This window comes from Solanum lycopersicum, chromosome 3 (assembly GCF_036512215.1).
Source record: "Solanum lycopersicum chromosome 3, SLM_r2.1".
Taxonomy (NCBI): domain Eukaryota; kingdom Viridiplantae; phylum Streptophyta; class Magnoliopsida; order Solanales; family Solanaceae; genus Solanum; species Solanum lycopersicum.
The window spans coordinates 40,365,723-40,385,239 of NC_090802.1; the positions used below are offsets into that span (position 1 = coordinate 40,365,723).

At 36.8% G+C, this 19,517-nt stretch overlaps 1 long non-coding RNA gene across 1 annotated transcript; it reads left to right on the forward strand.

Moving 5' to 3' along the window:
- Positions 1-919: 919 nt before the first annotated feature.
- Positions 920-3,304, forward strand: LOC104646510 (uncharacterized). Its single transcript, XR_740609.4, has 2 exons — positions 920-1,370; positions 2,631-3,304. It is a non-coding gene; the product is annotated as an uncharacterized lncRNA (long non-coding RNA).
- The last annotated feature ends 16,213 nt before the right edge of the window (positions 3,305-19,517 follow it).

Genomic DNA, 19,517 nt, shown 5'->3' on the forward strand with positions numbered 1-19,517 from the left:
GGGTCATTATCAGAAAACAAATAACAATATAAATATGATGAGACAAGTGAAGGGGTCACCAATCACCATGGCATTTGCTTCAATTTTTAGAGGAAAAGTTTTCAATCAATAACGTTTATACAGAAGTTGTAAAAGGAATTTCAATTTAAGTGACAATATTGATTTAGCTATTATTTTTTTTTAAAGTTGTCAATTGGAATTTCATTATGGTGTTTCAAGTCACCTTGTTTTTTATCCCTAACAAAAAAATGATTATATTTTGATTTGCGAACAAAAAATTCGGTAAAAAATTTGTTGGCCGAAGGAAAGATATTAGGCATTCCGGAGTCCCGTGGTTCTAGCACATTATCTTTTATTGACTTATACTTATGTTTATATATTTTGAATAATTTGTGTCTATATGCCATGGTTTACTTACTTTTATCATTTTCTACATTTTTTATTTGTTTAATTTTATTAGTCCTAACACATTTAGATCTCTTGGCTTATGTTACTGAAGGTTAATTATTAAATAATTTGGTGAAGCTGCATAACCGCATTATTAAATTTGGTTAAGGTGCATAATTGCATCCATGAGTTTCTTAATATCTTAAAAGATGTGGATCACATTCTTAATTGAGATTAAATTTAATTAATATTGCTATATGATCTAAAAAATAAGAAAATGATTTTTGTAATGCATAGTAAGTTATTCTTATAAAAGTGGTCAATATGCTACATTAAAAGAATTTCTATATATATGATTGTTGTAGTATGCTTATTTATGTGTTTGAAAATTTTCATGTTCCTAAGCTTTCACGTTCTGGAAAACGACAATGTGTGCATATGTTTCATCACATTATGACCGTGGTGATTTATCTAGTTTTATTGCTGATTAAACGAACGTTTTTGACATAACTTTCATCCAAGGGATAGAAACTTCACATTCTATTTAAGTGGAAATTTTATTTTTGTTGCCGGAACTTTGACTTGTACTAAAAAGTCCAAGAATAATAAAACTCTTTGTCTACGCAACATACAAGCATTCAAGGTCATTTCTCATTTCCTCAACCTAGTTTGTTCACCTAATATTATCATATTTGTTGTGACTGAATGTGTAGCAGATATAGTCAAGATGTAGTGTCCCCTGTGATATCTATCTACCATCTATAATATTATAGCACTCAAAAATTTATATCGCGAAAATAAGAACCTCACATTTCAAATAATATCTAAACTTGGGTGCTTATTTTAAAGAATGTATATACTTTTAAAAGGTAACATAACATATAATAAATAAAATTATTTAAAAGATGTTAAACGATAAGACTTGTACTCCAGAATGTCAGTTTAAAGAGCTCCTTTAATATTGAAAGTCTGAGAAATTTAAGGTAAAATATAGTTCAGAATCTTAAACATCCAGGTTATTCTTCTCTTGATCTCTTTTGTGATATAGCTTTATTTTTCTTTAACTTTATATTCTGCTATTCTCTTCTCTAATGTAATATAGTAGCAGCTTTTTACTTCTTCTAGTGTGGTAGTCCCAACTAAAACGGAGCATTTTGCTTCAATCTTCGTGAATGATCATTTAGTGAGATTTTCATACTTATCTCACTGTATAGGTAAGATTAACAAGCACATGTTTGATGTTCCTGGGTGTTTTTCTTGTTTATAATAGTCTAAACTCAATAATTTTATTTAGAAGTTGATAAGATACAAATGCGATAAGATAAAAAGTCATGTATTCAACTGTTAACTCTTTATAAAAATCTTAAGAACTTACGTATTAGTTAAGTTTGATCTCTTGCATCAATGTTTCACTAAACTAAGTGCCCTTATGGATGAACACTTTTAGGAGCTTCTGACTAGTGATTTCAAACATACTCATGACTAATCTAAAGCGCTGCTTAACTGTTTTTCTAACTAAATTTACTTGAATAAAAAGTTGACAAAGTATTATGATTACCTTAAAGAGAGACTTTAATATTAGCATATTAATGCAACAATAAGCTATGCTTTCCAGTGGTGTTATGGTGATTGGGTTGTAAGTTTTCACTTTATTGACTTAGATTATTTGATGATTTTGCGAATTAAGTTTTGAAACTTACAAGAATAATGTCTGCAGATTGATTTTTGCTTCATATGATGGTAATGTTCATACTTACAAAGCACATTCTTTACTTGGGTTTGTTAAAAAATAAATATTTAGACGTTGACCTCGTATATTACATTATGTAGCATCCATATGCCTTTATTTAACATTACTGACTAATTTATTAGCAGAAAATGTCTGAAACAAATACTAGCAACCGGAAAAAGCTGAAAAATGCACATACATAAGGCAAAAAGAGCTTTGCTTTAATCCATAGTAAATTTGTGTATTCTCTTATTTATTATCTAGTCTTAACATGTCATTTAAGCAATTCCTGATATCTATTATTATGTTACTAGGAAAAATAAAAGGAACATGTATCCACTACGGAGCTCTTTATGGTCACAAGAATAAGAAAACCTGATTATTTTACAAGGCGTCTAATGAACACAACTAGTAAAAATTGTATGAATATTGTTAATATAATTGCTTTTACTGAGACCAATTACTTTTTATATGTTTTATTTTACAAGACTACTTGTTGGATATGCTTTGTTAGGCTGAAATTGAGGAAATTTAAAACCAAATGAGCACAAATGGTCAGTTTGTTGGTGTTTTCACAGTCGTAATGGGTCCTGAACATCTGGGACGTCTAAGGCAACATGAAGTGGGGTTACGAAGAGAACTATAAAAAAGAACGTTGGCAATTCTGAGGCAACTTTGAATATGATGTAATGCAACAACTGAAGGAAAGGATACACAAAATAGAGAAACAAATGGAAGAACAAAGGAGAACTATGCCACAAAGAATTTATCACATATGTAGTTTCACAACTATAGCATGTACGATTAATTGATGCTAACTTACTAGCAGCAATGTCCGTTCGTTTCCCAAGAGAAGCTACTTCTGCTCAAATACTCGAGTAAGGTTAGTGTCGCTTATTATTCCGATTGTGGACTTGTCTGTTATTTATTATGATTGTGGCCTTATCGGTCATTTGGTTAGCTGAGTATTTTCTAGGATCAACATCGTTGGCTATGAGTTATTAAGTATCATCTATGAACATTCTATACCACTCTTTCAGGCGATCTTTCCTTTTTTTTCTCGTTGTAGCATTTCAATGTCTGTTGGAATGTTGTAACATTGATGTAATAAGGGACTATTGAGTACGGCCTTGTCGATTTTGTTATTTCCTATTTCAACTTATCGTGGCCTTGTTGGTCATTTGGTTAGCTGGGTATTTTCTAGGATCAAGTTCGTTGGCTATAAGTTATTGTCATCTAACGATATTTAATATACCACTGTTCTAGGAGATCTCCCCTTTGTCATTTGTTCTGTCCAGCTATTGAAGTATTAGTGATGCACCGATGTTTTGTGAATGTCTTGTGTTAGCAGACACCTCTTGTGAATGGTATGTCTTACCATTTTTTTCTTTTTTTAGGGTTGATTTTGGCTTCTATGCTTTAATGTTAGTCATTGTTCTTGTTGTTGTAAATACATAAGACTCATTAACAATGAGGAAGATACAAATTTTGAGTTACTATTTATTTGAACTAGCAGTGATGGGATAATTTCCATATGAAGTATGCAAATATCTTTTGAAACTTTAAAAATCAAAGCAATGACTTCTAGATTTATTAGTTGATTTACAAAGAGTAGTGGTTTTTATCTCTTGGTGTTTTGCTTCAAGAAGTACTTTTTTTAACTTCCAAAAATTGTGAGTCTTGATGTAATTTTTCTGGTGATGAAATTTATCAGCTAAGCCTAGGATTAGATCATCAAGTATAATAGCATTTCTGTCAATTTTGTTTCCTCTTCTTGTGTAAATCTCAACAGAGGTGCTGGTTTTTTCTTTAATAATTCATATGCAAGTCTATTTGCTTATTTGAAAAATTATACAGTTGAGATAAATAAAGATCTAATGGTTGTTTCTTGGATGGATTAGTAATACAGAGTGACTAACTGTAGACTTGCATATTGTTTGGATAATTGTTACCCGTTGTACTGTAATGTATTTTTTGTCTTAGATGGGTGCAAATCTGACATCATCCATACATAATGCTAACATATCAACTCCTTCAAGTGACGCCATAACTATAATCTACGAAGATCAAGAAGGAATATCTACGACTTAACTAATTACTAGGAGTAGTTGTAATAAATTAGCTTGTTTTGGTGCCTATATGTAATCACTAGTACTTGTGATATTGTAACCACTTAATTATATTATATTATATATAAAACATCCTTTTTAACCCAAAAAAAATATTATATTTCTCTCATCGTCTAATTGTACGTTGGCATGTCGGATATTGGAGAAGAAAAGAAAATAGAGTTGACCGTTATGATGAAAAAAGATCCCAGTTAAATACTATTTCCTCAAGTAATGTTCGATGAGTCTTAAATCAATGTCATGTGGACGATAAAATAATTTATGATTGAGATTCATTTCAAATCTTGTACTTAACAGTAAAGTCAAAAATAATAAAATAAAGCTAACCATATCCATTAAAATTTTTGTGATCATTGACTATTCAAAAGATCAGTCGACAAAATGTAAATAAATTATTATTCGTATGTTGGTCCACTTTAATCGAGAAAATATATATCATATTTTTGGAGTTGAATCAGAAAATTATTATTGAGTAGTGTTTTTGCGATAAGTATTTGGTGCATTTTAATGAATATCATTAGTTTCACTTTTATCATTTTTGGGAGTCAGTTCCCTAAATGGTCACTCAAGTTTAGAAAATTGTCTTGAAATACATATATACTTACGATATCTTTCATTGAAAAGAAAATAGAAAGTGAATATTATTTATATTCGAAAATAAATTTTGATCTTTATTTATCAAAATATTAATCTAATATAATATGTATAGTATTGAATTAAAATAGGCAATTCAATTAATTATTACTTATATTTCATGAATTTGGATGAGCTAAATATATATATATATATATATTGGTGTTTAATTGTATGAGAAGTTAAAATATATTATAATACATAATAAAAGAATAATAAAATATTAAATTAAAAAAAGTTAAATAATAATTTTCTCTTTCTTACTAAGTTATCTGTCAACCTATTAAATTTATTTGAATATTTTTATGAAAAATACATAGCTGGAAATTTTTCAATAATTTACTTAGGAATTTTAAAAATTACCAAGCTATAATTGCACAAAAAGATTTTTTATTGAATTTTGTTTGGTAAATTAGATAAATGAATTAGATTTTTTAGTTTATTTTTAATAATCTTCATAAATTTTCATGTAATTTAAATATTTTTTTTATAGAGAGATAAATTTGATGAATTAAATAGGCCTATTATTTTTAAAATGATGATTTAATGACACTAAATATCAACTAGAATTGAAGGAGACTTTTGAGGTATTTAATTTTTTTTATGGATAAAAAATATAATATTATTAACTTTCTAATGTTTTTTAAAATAAAATATTTGGTATGCATGAATTTTAAAATACACCATTAATATTATTGTAGCCATTAATTGACCTTTAATATTATTGATTCATTGTACAATTTATGATTAAATTGATGTAAGTTAACATTCATGAGTGCTTTGTATATCAATATTTTTATGAATGTGTGTGCGTATAAGTATTCAAAATTGTTGATATTATAGTAAGTTTTAAAAACTTATTATCATAACATAAAAAAAATAAAAAGTTTAATTATGATAAAAGATTCTTAACTTTAAGATTTATTCTTAATAAACTAATATTTTTTTCAAAAAAAAATATGATTATTATTTTAGGGAAAATACCCAAGTACCCCCTCAACCTATGCCCGAAATCCCAGAGACACACTTATACTATACTAAGGTCCTATTACTCCCCTGAACTTATTTTATATGTAATTTTCTACCCCTTTTCAGCCTACGTGGCACTAGTTCGAAAACGAAAGTCAACTATCGTTGGACCTACAAGATAGTGCCACGTAAGCTAAAAAGGGGTCAAAAATTATTAATAAAATAAGTTGAGGGGGGTAATAGGACCTTAGTATAGTATAAGTGTGTCTCTGAGATTTCAGTGTCACGACCCAAATCCGAGCCGCGACTGACACCCACACTTACCCTCCTATGTGAGCGAACCAACCAATCTAACCCTTAACATTTCAACGTATATCAACAGAAACTAATGCGGAAGACTTAAATTCATTAATAAAACAATTCAAAACTATTATTATCATCCCCAAAATCTGGAAGTCATCATCACAAGAACATCTACAATCAAATGACTAAACTAAGAGTATTCTAAAAGCTAAAAATACATAAGAAGCTAGTCCATGCCGGAAGTTCAAGGCATCAAGACTTGAAGAAGAAGATCCAGTCCAAGCTAGAAGCATTAGCTCACCCTGAATTTCCGATGTAGTAAGACTGGCTTGAATTACTGTTGAGTTGAAGACGATGGCACGTTTGCTGTACTCCACAAATAAGCAAGAAGAAAACATAAAAGTAGGGGTCAGTACAAAACACGGGTACTGAGTAGATATCATCAGCCAACTAAAAATAGGGAACAATATATATCAATATTATCGTAAATCAACTATAAAACTCAACATGTAGCCACAACAAGTATTATAATCAGCAATAAGTACCATCAAGTTCATCCATGAGGGCTCAAGCCTCAACACCATACTCATTTGGGAAATATGTTCGTTAGATTGAGTATATTAACATCTTTCAAGATTCATTATCTTTAATTCTCTTGTGTCGGTAAGTGACACTCCGATCCATCATATTCATTATTCCTCTTGTGTCGGTACGTGACACTCTGATCCCCTATATCTACGTGTCGGTTCGTGACACCCGATCCCCTAATTCTACGTGTCGGTTTTTGACACCCGATCCCCTAATTCTACGTGTCGGTTCGTGACACCCGATCCCCTAATTCTACGTGTCGGTTCGTGACACCCGATCCCCTAATTCTACGTGTCGGTTCGTGACACCCGATCCCCTAATTCTAGGTGTCGGTTTGTGACACCCGATCCCCTACATCATTCTGTAAATCATCAGGCCTTCTCTATACCAAGGCATCATCAATCCCATTACTTTAATTCATCAAGCCTTCTTCTATACATTGGCATGATCATTAATAAAGTATATTAAAGTTTCCTTTCAAGATTTGGGATTCAATATTTTCATCATGCTTATCTTATCACAATCACATAATCATATTCACGCAAACATACAATTAAGCATATAGTAGGGTTTACAATACTAACAATAGATATCATTCTCTATTAAGAGTTTACTATGAAAGCATGAAAACCATAACCTACCTCCACCGAAGAATTGAAATCAAGCAAGTTAATCCTCAAAGCTTGGTGTTTTCCTCTTCTTCTCGATCGTTTCTCTCTCTCCCTTCTTGTTCTTTCTATTTTCTTATTCAAACCCTCTTTCTTTTACCCTAATTAGTATATAATTAAGAATAAAAGATGGCAATAATACCCCACTAATTAACTTAAGGTTAACTCTTTTAACCCCCAAGTAATTAGACTTATAATCCTTAACCCTCTAACTTTATAATTAAGGCAAGAATAGTCAAAAACGTCCCTTAAAACGTATCAAGAAATCTGACCCAGACTGGGATTGCGCAACCTGTGACGGGCCATCGTGCCTGCGACGGTCCGTCCTGCAGGTCGTCGTAGAGTTCAAAGACCAAAATTTCCACCAATGGTCTGTGACGGTCCGTCACACCTGTGATGGTCCGTCCTGCCATTCCGTCACAAAGTTCAGAGAGTCGATTTTTAGTACCTAATTTCAGATTTTCTAAGTGTTTTGAAACGAGACCCTGCGACGGTCCGTCGTGGGGTCCGTCGCTTCTGCCAGTTTTTCCAGAAATAAAGTCTGCTGCTCAAAATGACTAAACGAGTCGTTACATTAGATACCAATTTACCCATTGTTCGTCCCCGAACGATCAAAAGAAGGAAAACAAGGGCGAAAAGGAGTACCTTAATCTTTAAACAGATGTGGGTATCTTTCTCGCATATCCGCCTCCTTCTCCCAAGTGGCTTCTTCAACCGGTCGATTCTTCCATTGCACCTTGATGGATGCAATCTCTCTTGACCTCAACTTGCGAACTTCTCTATCTAAAATAGCAACAGGCTCCTCCTCATAAAACAAGTTCTCATCAAGCAAAACTGAATCCCAACGGATAATGTAGTTTCCACCCCCATGGTATCTTTTCAACATCGACACATGGAATACCGGATGTACTCCGGACAGCCCTGGAGGCAAGGCTAACTCATAAGCCACCTCCCCCACTCGCTTAAGTACTTCAAATGGTCCAATGTACCTTGGACTTAGTTTACCCCTTTTACCAAACCGCATCACCCCTTTCATGGGTGAAACTTTCAACAAGACTTGTTCACCTTCCATGAACTCTAAGTCTCTAACCTTTCGATCTGCATATTCTTTTTGTCTACTTTGCGCCGCTAGAAGCTTTTCTTGAATAGACCTCACTTTTTCCATCGAATCCCTCAAGAGATCAGTACCCCAAGGTCTGACCTCGAACGCATCAAACCAACCAATGGGAGACCTACATCTCCTACCATACAATGCTTCAAATGGGGCCATATCAGTGCTTGAGTGATAGCTATTATTGTATGAAAACTCAGCTAAGGGTAAGAAGCTATCCCAATGACCACCAAACTCTATCACACACGCACGAAGCATATCCTCCAACACTTGAATCGTTCGCTCAGACTGACCATCGGTCTGGGGATGGAACGCAGTACTAAGGTCCAACCTAGTACCCAATTCTGCATGCAATGTTTTCCAAAACTTAGAAGTAAATTGCGTACCTCTATCTGATATGATGGATAGTGGAACCCCATGCAATCGCACCACTTCCGAGATGTAAAGTTTGGCTAACTTTTCTGCATTGTAAGTCACCTTGACCGGAATGAAATGAGCAAATTTAGTTAACCTATCAACAATCACCCAAATGGAGTCATACTTACCCATTGTCTTCGGAAGACCAACCACAAAATCCATTTCCATTCTTTCCCACTTCCATTCCGGAATGGGCGTTCTCTGAACTGTTCCTCCGGCCTTTGGTGTTCATACTTTACTTGTTGACAGTTTGGACATTTGGCAATAAAATCCACAATGTCACGCTTCATTCTACTCCACCAAAAGTGTTGCTTTAGGTCACGATACATCTTGGTTGCGCCCGGATGTATAGAATACCTTGAACAATGAGCCTCTGTCAGAATAGTATTGATCAAATCATCGACGCGGGGTACACATACCCTTCCGTTGATTCTCACAACACCTTCCTCATCGATTTGTGCTTCCTTAGCCTCTCCTCGCAATACTTTATCTTGAATTCTGCGCAGTTTCTCATCATCAGACTGTCTTCCCTTAACATTTCCAATACCATTCTCAAATGCTCTTCATGTTCCTTCTTGGTCTTTGAGTATACCAATATACCGTCAAAAAATACGATCACGAAGAGGTCCAAATATGGCTTAAAAATCCCGTTCATCAAGCTCATGAACGCAGCAGGGGCATTCGTAAGACCAAAGGACATCACTACAAATTCGTAATGCCCATACCTCGTTCGAAAAGCAGTCTTTGGCACATCCGTTGCCCGTATTTTCAATTGATGATAACCGGATCTCAAGTCAATCTTAGAGAAGTCACAAGCACCTTGTAACTGATCGAACAAATCATCAATGCGGGGAAGAGGATACTTGTTCTTTATGGTTACCTTGTTTAGTTGTCTGTAGTCTATACACATTCCAAAACTCCCATCCTTCTTCTTTACAAACAATACCGGAGCACCCCAAGGAGATGCACTTGGTCTAATGAAGCCTTTGTTCAATAACTCTTGAAGTTGTGCTTTTAACTCTCTTAACTCCGCGGGAGCCATTCTATAAGGGGGTATAGAAATGGGGCGAGTACCGGGTTCAAGATCAATACAGAAGTCAATATCCCTATCCGGTGGCATACAAGGAAGATCTGCAGGGAACACATCCAGAAACTCACGAACTACTGAAACCGACTCAATCGAAGGTACTTGGGTAGTGTCGTCATTGAGATGTGCCAAGAAAGCTAAACACCCTTTACTAATCATTTTCCTAGCACAAAGAAAGGAGACGATGCGGACCGGATTGGGAGTGTAGTCACCCTCCCACACTAACGGGTCTGTCCCAGGCTTGGCTAACGTCACCGTTTTAGCATTACAATCCAAGATTGCAAATTGCGGAGAAAGCCTAGTCATACCCAGAATCACGTCAAAATAATCCATTTCTAAGATAACCAAATCTACATAGGTGTTGCTCCCCACAAAGTTCACCAAACAAGACCTATACACCTTTTCAACTACCACAGACTCACCCACCGGAGTAGAGACACGAATAGGCTTATCAAGTAATTCACAATGTAAATTTAGACCATTAGCAAATGAGGAAGATACATAAGAAAACGTGGATCCAGGATCAAACAATACAGAAGCCATGCAATCACAAACTAGAAGATTACCTGTGATGACAGCATCAGATGCCTCCGCTTCAGACCGCCCAGGGAAAGCGTAACAATGGGCCCTATCGTTCATCTGTCCATTGCCCCTACCATGTTGTGATGTAGTGGCCCCAGTTTTCCCATTACCTCTGCCGTTTTGGTGACCACTATTACCTCGACCACCACGCCCTCCAGAAAAACGGCCTCTATCATGACCACCTCTACCTCTAGTTATTGGGGGTCTGTAACTTGGTCTGGGACAATTTCACCTAATATGTCCAATCTCCCCACATCCATAACATTTTTTGGAGTCGATCATATGCCCCTCGGAGAAGTGTTGACCGGTCTGAGGTTGTCCCCCAACTACAGTCTGTAGTGAAGACTGAATTGGTCGGACTGAGTAACTTCCCGAACCCTGTCCTCTAGTGTAAGAACCATTAAACTCACCTCCCTTTCGAAGCCTTTTTGATGTCGATGTTGTGGTGAAGTCGTCTGGCTTCACTCCTTCCACTTCTATCACAAAGTCTACCACCTCTTGGAAGGATTTTGCCGTTGCCGCTATCTGTAAGGCCGAAATCCGCAATTCTGACCTCAACCCCTTCACAAACCGGCGAATCCGCTCTTGAGGACTGAAATAGAGTTTAGTGGCATATCTGGATAGTGCACGAAACTTAGCCTCATAAGCATTAACCGACATCCTACCTTGCTCTAGGCTCAAGAACTCATCCCTTTTCCGATCCCTCAAAGTCCGGGGGATATACTTCTCCATAAACAAACTAGAGAATGAGGCCCAAGTCATAGGTGGTGCCTCTATTGGTTGACACTCGACATGTGACCGCCACCACATTTTGGCGTTCCCTTGAAACTTATAAGTCACAAACTCCACACCAAACTGTTCTACTATACCTATCTTGTGTAGTAACTCGTGATAGTCAACTAGAAAATCATAGGCATCCTCCGATTCAGCACCCCTGAAGACCGGAGGTTTCAGTTTCAAGAACTTACTGAAAAGTTCATGCTGATCATTTGTCATTATAGGCCCATTAGTCAGACGTGGAAACGTGCCTATTTCCAATGGAACATCCATGCGGGGAGCCATAGTAGCCGCATGTTGTACTTCTGAAAACGGAGGTGTTGGCGCAGAAAACACTGGAGGTGCCTGACCTTGATCAGATAACCCGCTAAGATAAGCCAGAACCTGATTGATCATCTCTGGGGTAGGTTGGGTTGGCGTTTCCTCATTTTGCACTTGTTCAGTTTCCCCATCCTCCCCTTCTCTTATTACTTCCTCAGTCGGTGGGGGAGTCACTGCCCTAGTATCAGATGGGCTAGGTGTTCATCCTCTCCCTCTAGAGGACGTCCTCCCACGACCTCTACCACGGCCCCTCGCCGCTGTTCTTCCTCGAGCCACAGCCCCTGTGGCTGGATCCGTTGTTTCTTGTCTTGCCGGTGTTGGTGTTGACGTAGTCGTTGCTCTAGTTCTAACCATCTGCGAAAGAGAGTGAAGATGGTAAGATACCAATTCGTATCGCCCAGATACCAATTGGACTCAAGTAGTAGCACGAAAGAAAGAATGAAAGAGTGAAATTTTTCCTAAAGTCTTATAGCCTCTCAAGGAAAAGTAAAGGCGTCCCCCTACCGTTCCTTAAGACTCTATTAGATCTGTTCTTGTGTGATGAGACCAACGAACCTAATGCTCTGATACCAAGTTTGTCACGACCCAAATCCGAGCCGCGACTGGCACCCACACTTACCCTCCTATGTGAGCGAACCAACCAATCTAACCGTTAACATTTCAACGTATATCAACAGAAAGTAATGCGGAAGACTTAAATTCATTAATAAAACTATTCAAAACTATTATTATCATCCCCAAAATCTGGAAGTCATCATCACAAGAACATCTATAATCAAATGACTAAACTAAGAGTATTCTAAAAGCTAAAAATACATAAGAAGCTAGTCCATGCCGGAAGTTCAAGGCATCAAGACTTGAAGAAGAAGATCCAGTCCAAGCTAGAAGCATTAGCTCACCCTGAATTTCCGATGTAGTAAGACTGGCTTGAATTACTGTTGAGTTGAAGACGATAGCACGTTTGCTGTACTCCACAAATAAACAAGAAGAAAACATAAAAGTAGGGGTCAGTACAAAACACGGGTATTGAGTAAATATCATCGGTCAACTCAAAATAGGGAACAGTATATATCAATATTATCGTAAATCAACTATAAAACTCAACATGTAGCCACAACAAGTATTATAATCAGCAATAAGTACCATCAAGTTCATCCATGAGGGCTCAAGCCTCAACACCATACTCATTTGGGAAATATGTTCGTTAGATTGAGTATATTAACATCTTTCAAGATTCATTATCTTTAATTCTCTTGTGTCGGTACGTGACACTCCGATCCATCATATTCATTATTCCTCTTGTGTCGGTACGTGACACTCCGATCCCCTATATCTACGTGTCGGTTCGTGACACCCGATCCCCTAATTCTACGTGTCGGTTTGTGACACCCGATCCCCTAATTCTACGTGTCGGTTCGTGACACCCGATCCCCTAATTCTACGTGTCGGTTCGTGACACCCGATCCCCTAATTCTAGGTGTCGGTTTGTGACACCCGATCCCCTACATCATTCTGTAAATCATCAGGCCTTCTCTATACCAAGGCATCATCAATCCCATTACTTTAATTCATCAAGCCTTCTTCTATACCAAGGCATCATCATTAATAAAGTATATTAAAGTTTCCTTTCAAGATTTGGGATTCAATATTTTCATCATGCTTATCTTATCACAATCACATAATCATATTCACGCAAACATACAATTAAGCATATAGTAGGGTTTACAATACTAACAATAGATATCATTCTCTATTAAGAGTTTACTATGAAAGCATGAAAACCATAACCTACCTCCACCGAAGAATTGAAATCAAGCAAGTTAATCCTCAAAGCTTGGTGTTTTCCTCTTCTTCTGGATCGTTTCTCTCTCTCCCTTCTTGTTCTTTCTATTTTCTTATTCAAACCCTCTTTCTTTTACCCTAATTAGTATATAATTAAGAATAAAAGATGGCAATAATACCCCACTAATTAACTTAAGGTTAACTCTTTTAACCCCCAAGTAATTAGACTTATAATCCTTAACCCTCTAACTTTATAATTAAGGCAAGAATAGTCAAAAACGTCCCTTAAAACGTATCAAGAAATCCAACCCAGACTGGGATTGCGCAACCTGTGACGGGCCGTCGTGCCTGCGACGGTCCGTCCTGCAGGTCGTCGTAGAGTTCAGAGACCCAAATTTCCACCAAGGGTCTGTGACGGTCCGTCACACCTGTGACGGTCCGTCCTGCCATTCCGTCACAAAGTTCAGAGAGTCGATTTTTAGTACCCAATTTCAGATTTTCTAAATGTTTTGAAACGAGACCCTGTGATGGTCCGTCGTGCCAATGACGGTCCGTCGTGGGGTCGGTCGCTTCTGCCAGTTTTTTCAGAAATAAAGTCTGCTGCTCAAAACGACTAAACGGGTCGTTACATTTGGGCATAGGTTGAGGGGGTACTTGGGCATTATCCCATTATTTTAGTTTGTTGTTCGGAATTTGAGATAATACGAGAAAAAATATACGCGAAAGAACAAGACAACAGATTTACGTGGTTCAACAATAAATTGGCTACGTCCACGGGAAGAGGGGGAGCAGTTTTATTATGGAGAGGTAAAAACAGAATTACAGAATAGGGTTTGCCATAGCGTCTATATATAGTGCTAAGTAAACCCTTCAGCTTCTGAATGTCATACTTCTTCTTTGCAGCTATCAGCATATCATCTACATAAAGCACCAGATAGATGAATGAATCATCCTTGAGCCTATTGTAGTAGACACAACAATCATATGAGCTCCTAGTATAGCCCAACTTCACCATATAGCTGTCAAACCTTTTGTACCACTGCCTTGGAGACTGCTTAAGTCCATATAAGGACTTCTTAAACTTGCGGACGTGATTTTCCTTCCCTGGAACTTGGAAACCATCCGGCTGAGTCATGTGTATCTCTTCCTCCAACTCTCCATGTAGAAACGTTGTCTTCACATCAAGTTGTTCATGCTCCAGATTCTGATGTGTAACTATCGCTAGTAACACTCGGATGGAAGTATATCTGACCACTGGTGAGAAGATCTCATTGTAGTCCACTCCCTCTCTTTGGTTGAAACCTCTGGCAACAACCCTGGCTTTATACTTGACTCCTTCGGCTGGTGATATCCCTTCCTTCTTCTTGAAAACCCATTTGCAAGTAATAATCTTTCTCCCCGAAGGCTGTATGACAAGATCCCATGTCTGATTCTTGTGTAGGGACTCCATCTCATCTCCCATAGCAGCAAACCATTTTTCAGAATCAGGACTTAAAATGGCTTCTTTGTAAGTAGACGGCTCAAATGTATCTACCTCTTCAGCAACCTGCAGTGCATAACCCACCATGTCCTCAAAATCATACCTCGTAGGTGGCCGAACTCCAACCCTCCTTGGCCGATCTTGAGCTATACTCCGATAAATATCTGATAGCATAGATTCTGGAATATCAGTTTCTGTCTGTGACTCTTGATCCTCCTCTTCAAGTTCTTTCAAATTGCTCTCGTTCTGAATGACTTGAAACTCCACCGGTTTATCAAGACTCCCAGTTTACGACGTAGTTGTAGGCTTCACAATGGTTCTAAGCAGAGAACTTTCATCAAAGACAATGTTCCTGCTCATAATAACCCTCTTTTCTGCTGGAGACAAGATTCTGAAACCTTTCACTCCATCTCCGTAGCCCACAAATACTCCCTTTTTAGCTCTTGATTCTAACTTACCTTCACTGACGTTATAGTAAGCCGTACAACCAAAAGCTTTCAAATTTGAATAATCAGCAACTTTTCCTGACCACATCTCCATAGGTGTCTTGCACTGTATGCCTGTATGTGGTCCGCGGTTAACCAAGTAGCGAGCTGTACTAACCGCTTCTGCCCAGAATCTTCTATCTAGCCCAGCATTAGAGAGAATGCACCTTGCTCTCTCCAGAAGTGTTTGATTCATCCGCTCAGCTACACCGTTCTGCTGTGGTGTTTTTTTGACTGTACGATGTCGAGCAATCCCTTCACCCTTACAGAATTGATCAAATTCAGACCAGCAGAATTCCAGCCCATTATCAGTTTTCAACCTCTTGATCTTCTTCCCTGTTTGATTTTCCATCAAAATTTTCCACTCCTTGAACTTCTGGAAAGCTTCACTTTTATTCTTCATCATGTATACCCAAGTCATCCTTGAGTAGTCATCAATAATGGAAACAAAAAATCTGCAGCCTCCCAAAGACTCAACACGGCATGGACCCCAGCAATCAGAATGAATATAATCAAGTGTGCCTTTTTTTCTGTGAATGGCCTTTGGAAACTTGTTGCGATGTAGTTTTCCAAAGACACAATGTTCACAAAACTCTAGGCTCTTAACCTTTTGACCAGCAAGAAGATCCTCCTTTGACAGAATTTGCATCCCTCTTTCACCCATATGACCAAGTCTCATGTGCCATAACTTAGTCATATCCTCCTGGTGAACTTCTGACGATGCAACATGGGCTGAACCTGTAACCGTGGAACCTTGTAGAAAATACAAAGTACCACGCATGACACCTTTCAGAATCAGATTTGAACCCTTCCAGACCTGCAAGACTCCATCTTTTTCCGACCAGCTGAATCCCTTGCTTTCCAAAAGACTGAGAGATATCAGATTTTTCGTCATCAATGGAACGTGCCTGACCTCGTTCAATGTGCAGAAGCTACCGTCATGTGTCCTTATGTTGATCGAGCCTTTCCCAACCATCTTGCAGACTGAAGTATTGGCCATCGAGATGCTGCCTCCGTCTACCTGCTCATAAGTCGTGAACCACTCTCTCCTAGGACAGATGTGATAGGATGCCCCAGAATCGAGAACCCACACATCTGAATGATGAATGTGCTCATCCGCAACTAGGGCAATGTCTTCTTCAGAATTGGTGTCTTATTCAGCAACAGCAGCAGAAACTGATTGTTTTTCTGATTGCTTCTTCTTGTTTGGACAATCAAATTTCCAATGTCCCTTCTCCTTGCAGTAATTACAAACATCATCCGGCTTTGCACCCTTCGAAATGGGCTTATTTTTCTTTCCGCCGTTTTTCCTTCCCTTTCCGCTACTGGTGAACAGACCGGAAGGCTGTATGTCCGTACTTGTGCCATTAGCCTTATGCCGTAATTCTCTGCTATGAAGGGCCGCTCTGACTTCTTCCACGACACAGTATCTTTCCCAACAATGAATGATTGAACAAAATTCTCAAACGACATTGGGAGAGATACTAACAGAATCAGGGCAGCATCTTCATCCTCAATCTTCACATCGATATTACGCAATTCTAATAACAAAGTATTCAATTGCTCTAAATGTTCCTTGAGTTGTGTACCTTCAACTATTTGTAAACCGAATAGACGTTGTTTCAGAAGCAGCTTGTTGGTTAGATATTTTGTCATGTACAAACTCTCCAGCTTCAACCACAAACCAGCAGCAGTCTCTTCATCCGAGACCTCCGTGATGACGTCATCCGCGAGACACAGCATGATCGTCGAGTGCGCCTTTTCCTCCAGAATCACCATCAAAGGAGTAACGATGGCGTTCTTGTCTTTCGACAACGGCGCCCAGAAGACTTGCTGTTTCAACAAAGCCCGCATATTGATCTGCCATAAACTGAAACTGTTCCTCCCTGTGAATTTGTCGATTTTCACGTTCAAAGCAGACATCTCAAATTCTCCAAGAACACCGATTAACCGAGAGGCTCTGATACCAATTTGTTGTGCAGAATTTGAGATAATATGAGAAAATATAAACGCGAAAGAACAAGACAACAGATTTATGTGATTCACCAATAAATTGGCTACGTCCACGGGAAGAGGGGAAGCAGTTTTATTATGGAGAGGTAAAAACAGAATTACAGAATAGGGTTTGCCATAGCGTCTATATATAGTGCTAAGCTACGCCCTAACAGGCTTGGGCCCAAAATACATAATTGACAGACAATTGAGGGTCCAATTCAAGGCATTCAACATAGTTAAAGGAGCTTGACGAATTAAGTTAGTCTATTATTTTTTTAAAAAAAATATGCTTAATGACATATTATACCAATTAGGTGAGAGTGAGACTTTTGAAGTGCCAAGTATATTTGGAGGAAAATAGTGATAGTTGAGTTATATTTTGATCATAAATGAAACATAAATGATATTTCAAAGCACTCCCTCAACTTTGATGACCATTTTAAGTGTAAGATTTGAAATGAGTTTCAACCATAAATTATTTCATTTATGATACATTCTAAGAGGTTATTGAACATTACTTGACTTAATCTTTTACCAGTCTAGACTTATTTTTTTATTTATTTTTATTCTTTTAGCTTTAAAAATAAGCATTTTGAATTATTTTTCAAATAAGTATATTCAAACACTTCAAAAATATTTTAATATCATTTTAGCTTTAAAAAATACTTGAAATAAATCAATTTACGTAAATGGTTTCAAATTACTACCACTTGACATGAGATTTTTGAGAAAACCAGACGGGAGAATATATGGTGATCGTTAATTGCTTTGTGGGCCGAGGCAGGAGAGTGACCGTTCATTTGGTCATCACAAAGCTATTAAAATCATGGAAATTGTACTATTATCTTGTCATCTTACTATATGCTACAAACTTTTTATGATTTCATAAGGGTGATTATCAGAAAACAAATAACAATATCAACATGATGAGACAAGTGAAGGGGTCACCAATCACCATGGCATTTGCTTCAATTTTTAGAGGAAAAGTTTTCAATCAATAACGTTTATACAGAAGTTGTAAAAGGAACTTCAATTTAAGTGACAATATTGATTTAGCTATTATTTTTTTTTTAAAGTTGTCCATTGGAATTTCATTATGGTGTTTCAAGTCACCTTGTTTTTTTATCCCTAACAAAAAAATGATTATATTTTGATTTGCGAACCAAAAATTCGGTAAAAAATTTGTTGGCCGAAGGAAGGATATTAGGCATTCCGGAGTCCCGTGGTTCTAGCACATTATCTTTTATTGACTTATACTTATGTTGATATATTTTGAATAATTTGTGTCTATATGCCATGGTTTACTTACTTTTATCATTTTCTACATTTTTTATTTGTTGAATTTTATTAGTCCTAACACATTTAGATCTCTTGGCTTATGTTACTGAAGGTTAATTATTAAATAATTTGGTGAAGCTGCATAACCGCATTATTAAATTTGGTTAAGGTGCATAATTGCATCCATGAGTTTCTTAATATCTTAAAAGATGTGGATCACATTCTTAATTGAAATTAAATTAAATTAATATTACTATATGATCTAAAAAATAAGAAATTGATTTTTGTAATGCATAGTAAGTTATTCTTATAAAAATGGTCAATATGCTACATTAAAAGAATTTCTATATATATGATTGTTGTAGTATGCTTATTTATGTGTTTGAAAATTTTCATGTTCCTAAGCTTTCACGTTCTGGAAAACGACAATGTGTGCATATGTTTCATCACATTATGAGCGTGGTGATTTATCTAGTTTTACTGCTGATTAAACGAACGTTTTTGACATAACTTTCATCCACGGGATAGAAACTTCACATTCTATTTAAGTGGAAATATTATTTTTTTTGCCGGAACTTTGACTTGTACTAAAAAGTCCAAGAATAATAAAACTCTTTGTCTACGCAACATACAAGCATTCAAGGTCATTTCCCATTTCCTCAACCTAGTTTGTTCACCTAATATTATCATATTTGTTGTGACTGAATGTGTAGCAGATATAGTCAAGATGTAGTGTCCCCTGTGATATCTATCTACCATCTATAATATTATAGCACTCAAAAACTTATATCGCGAA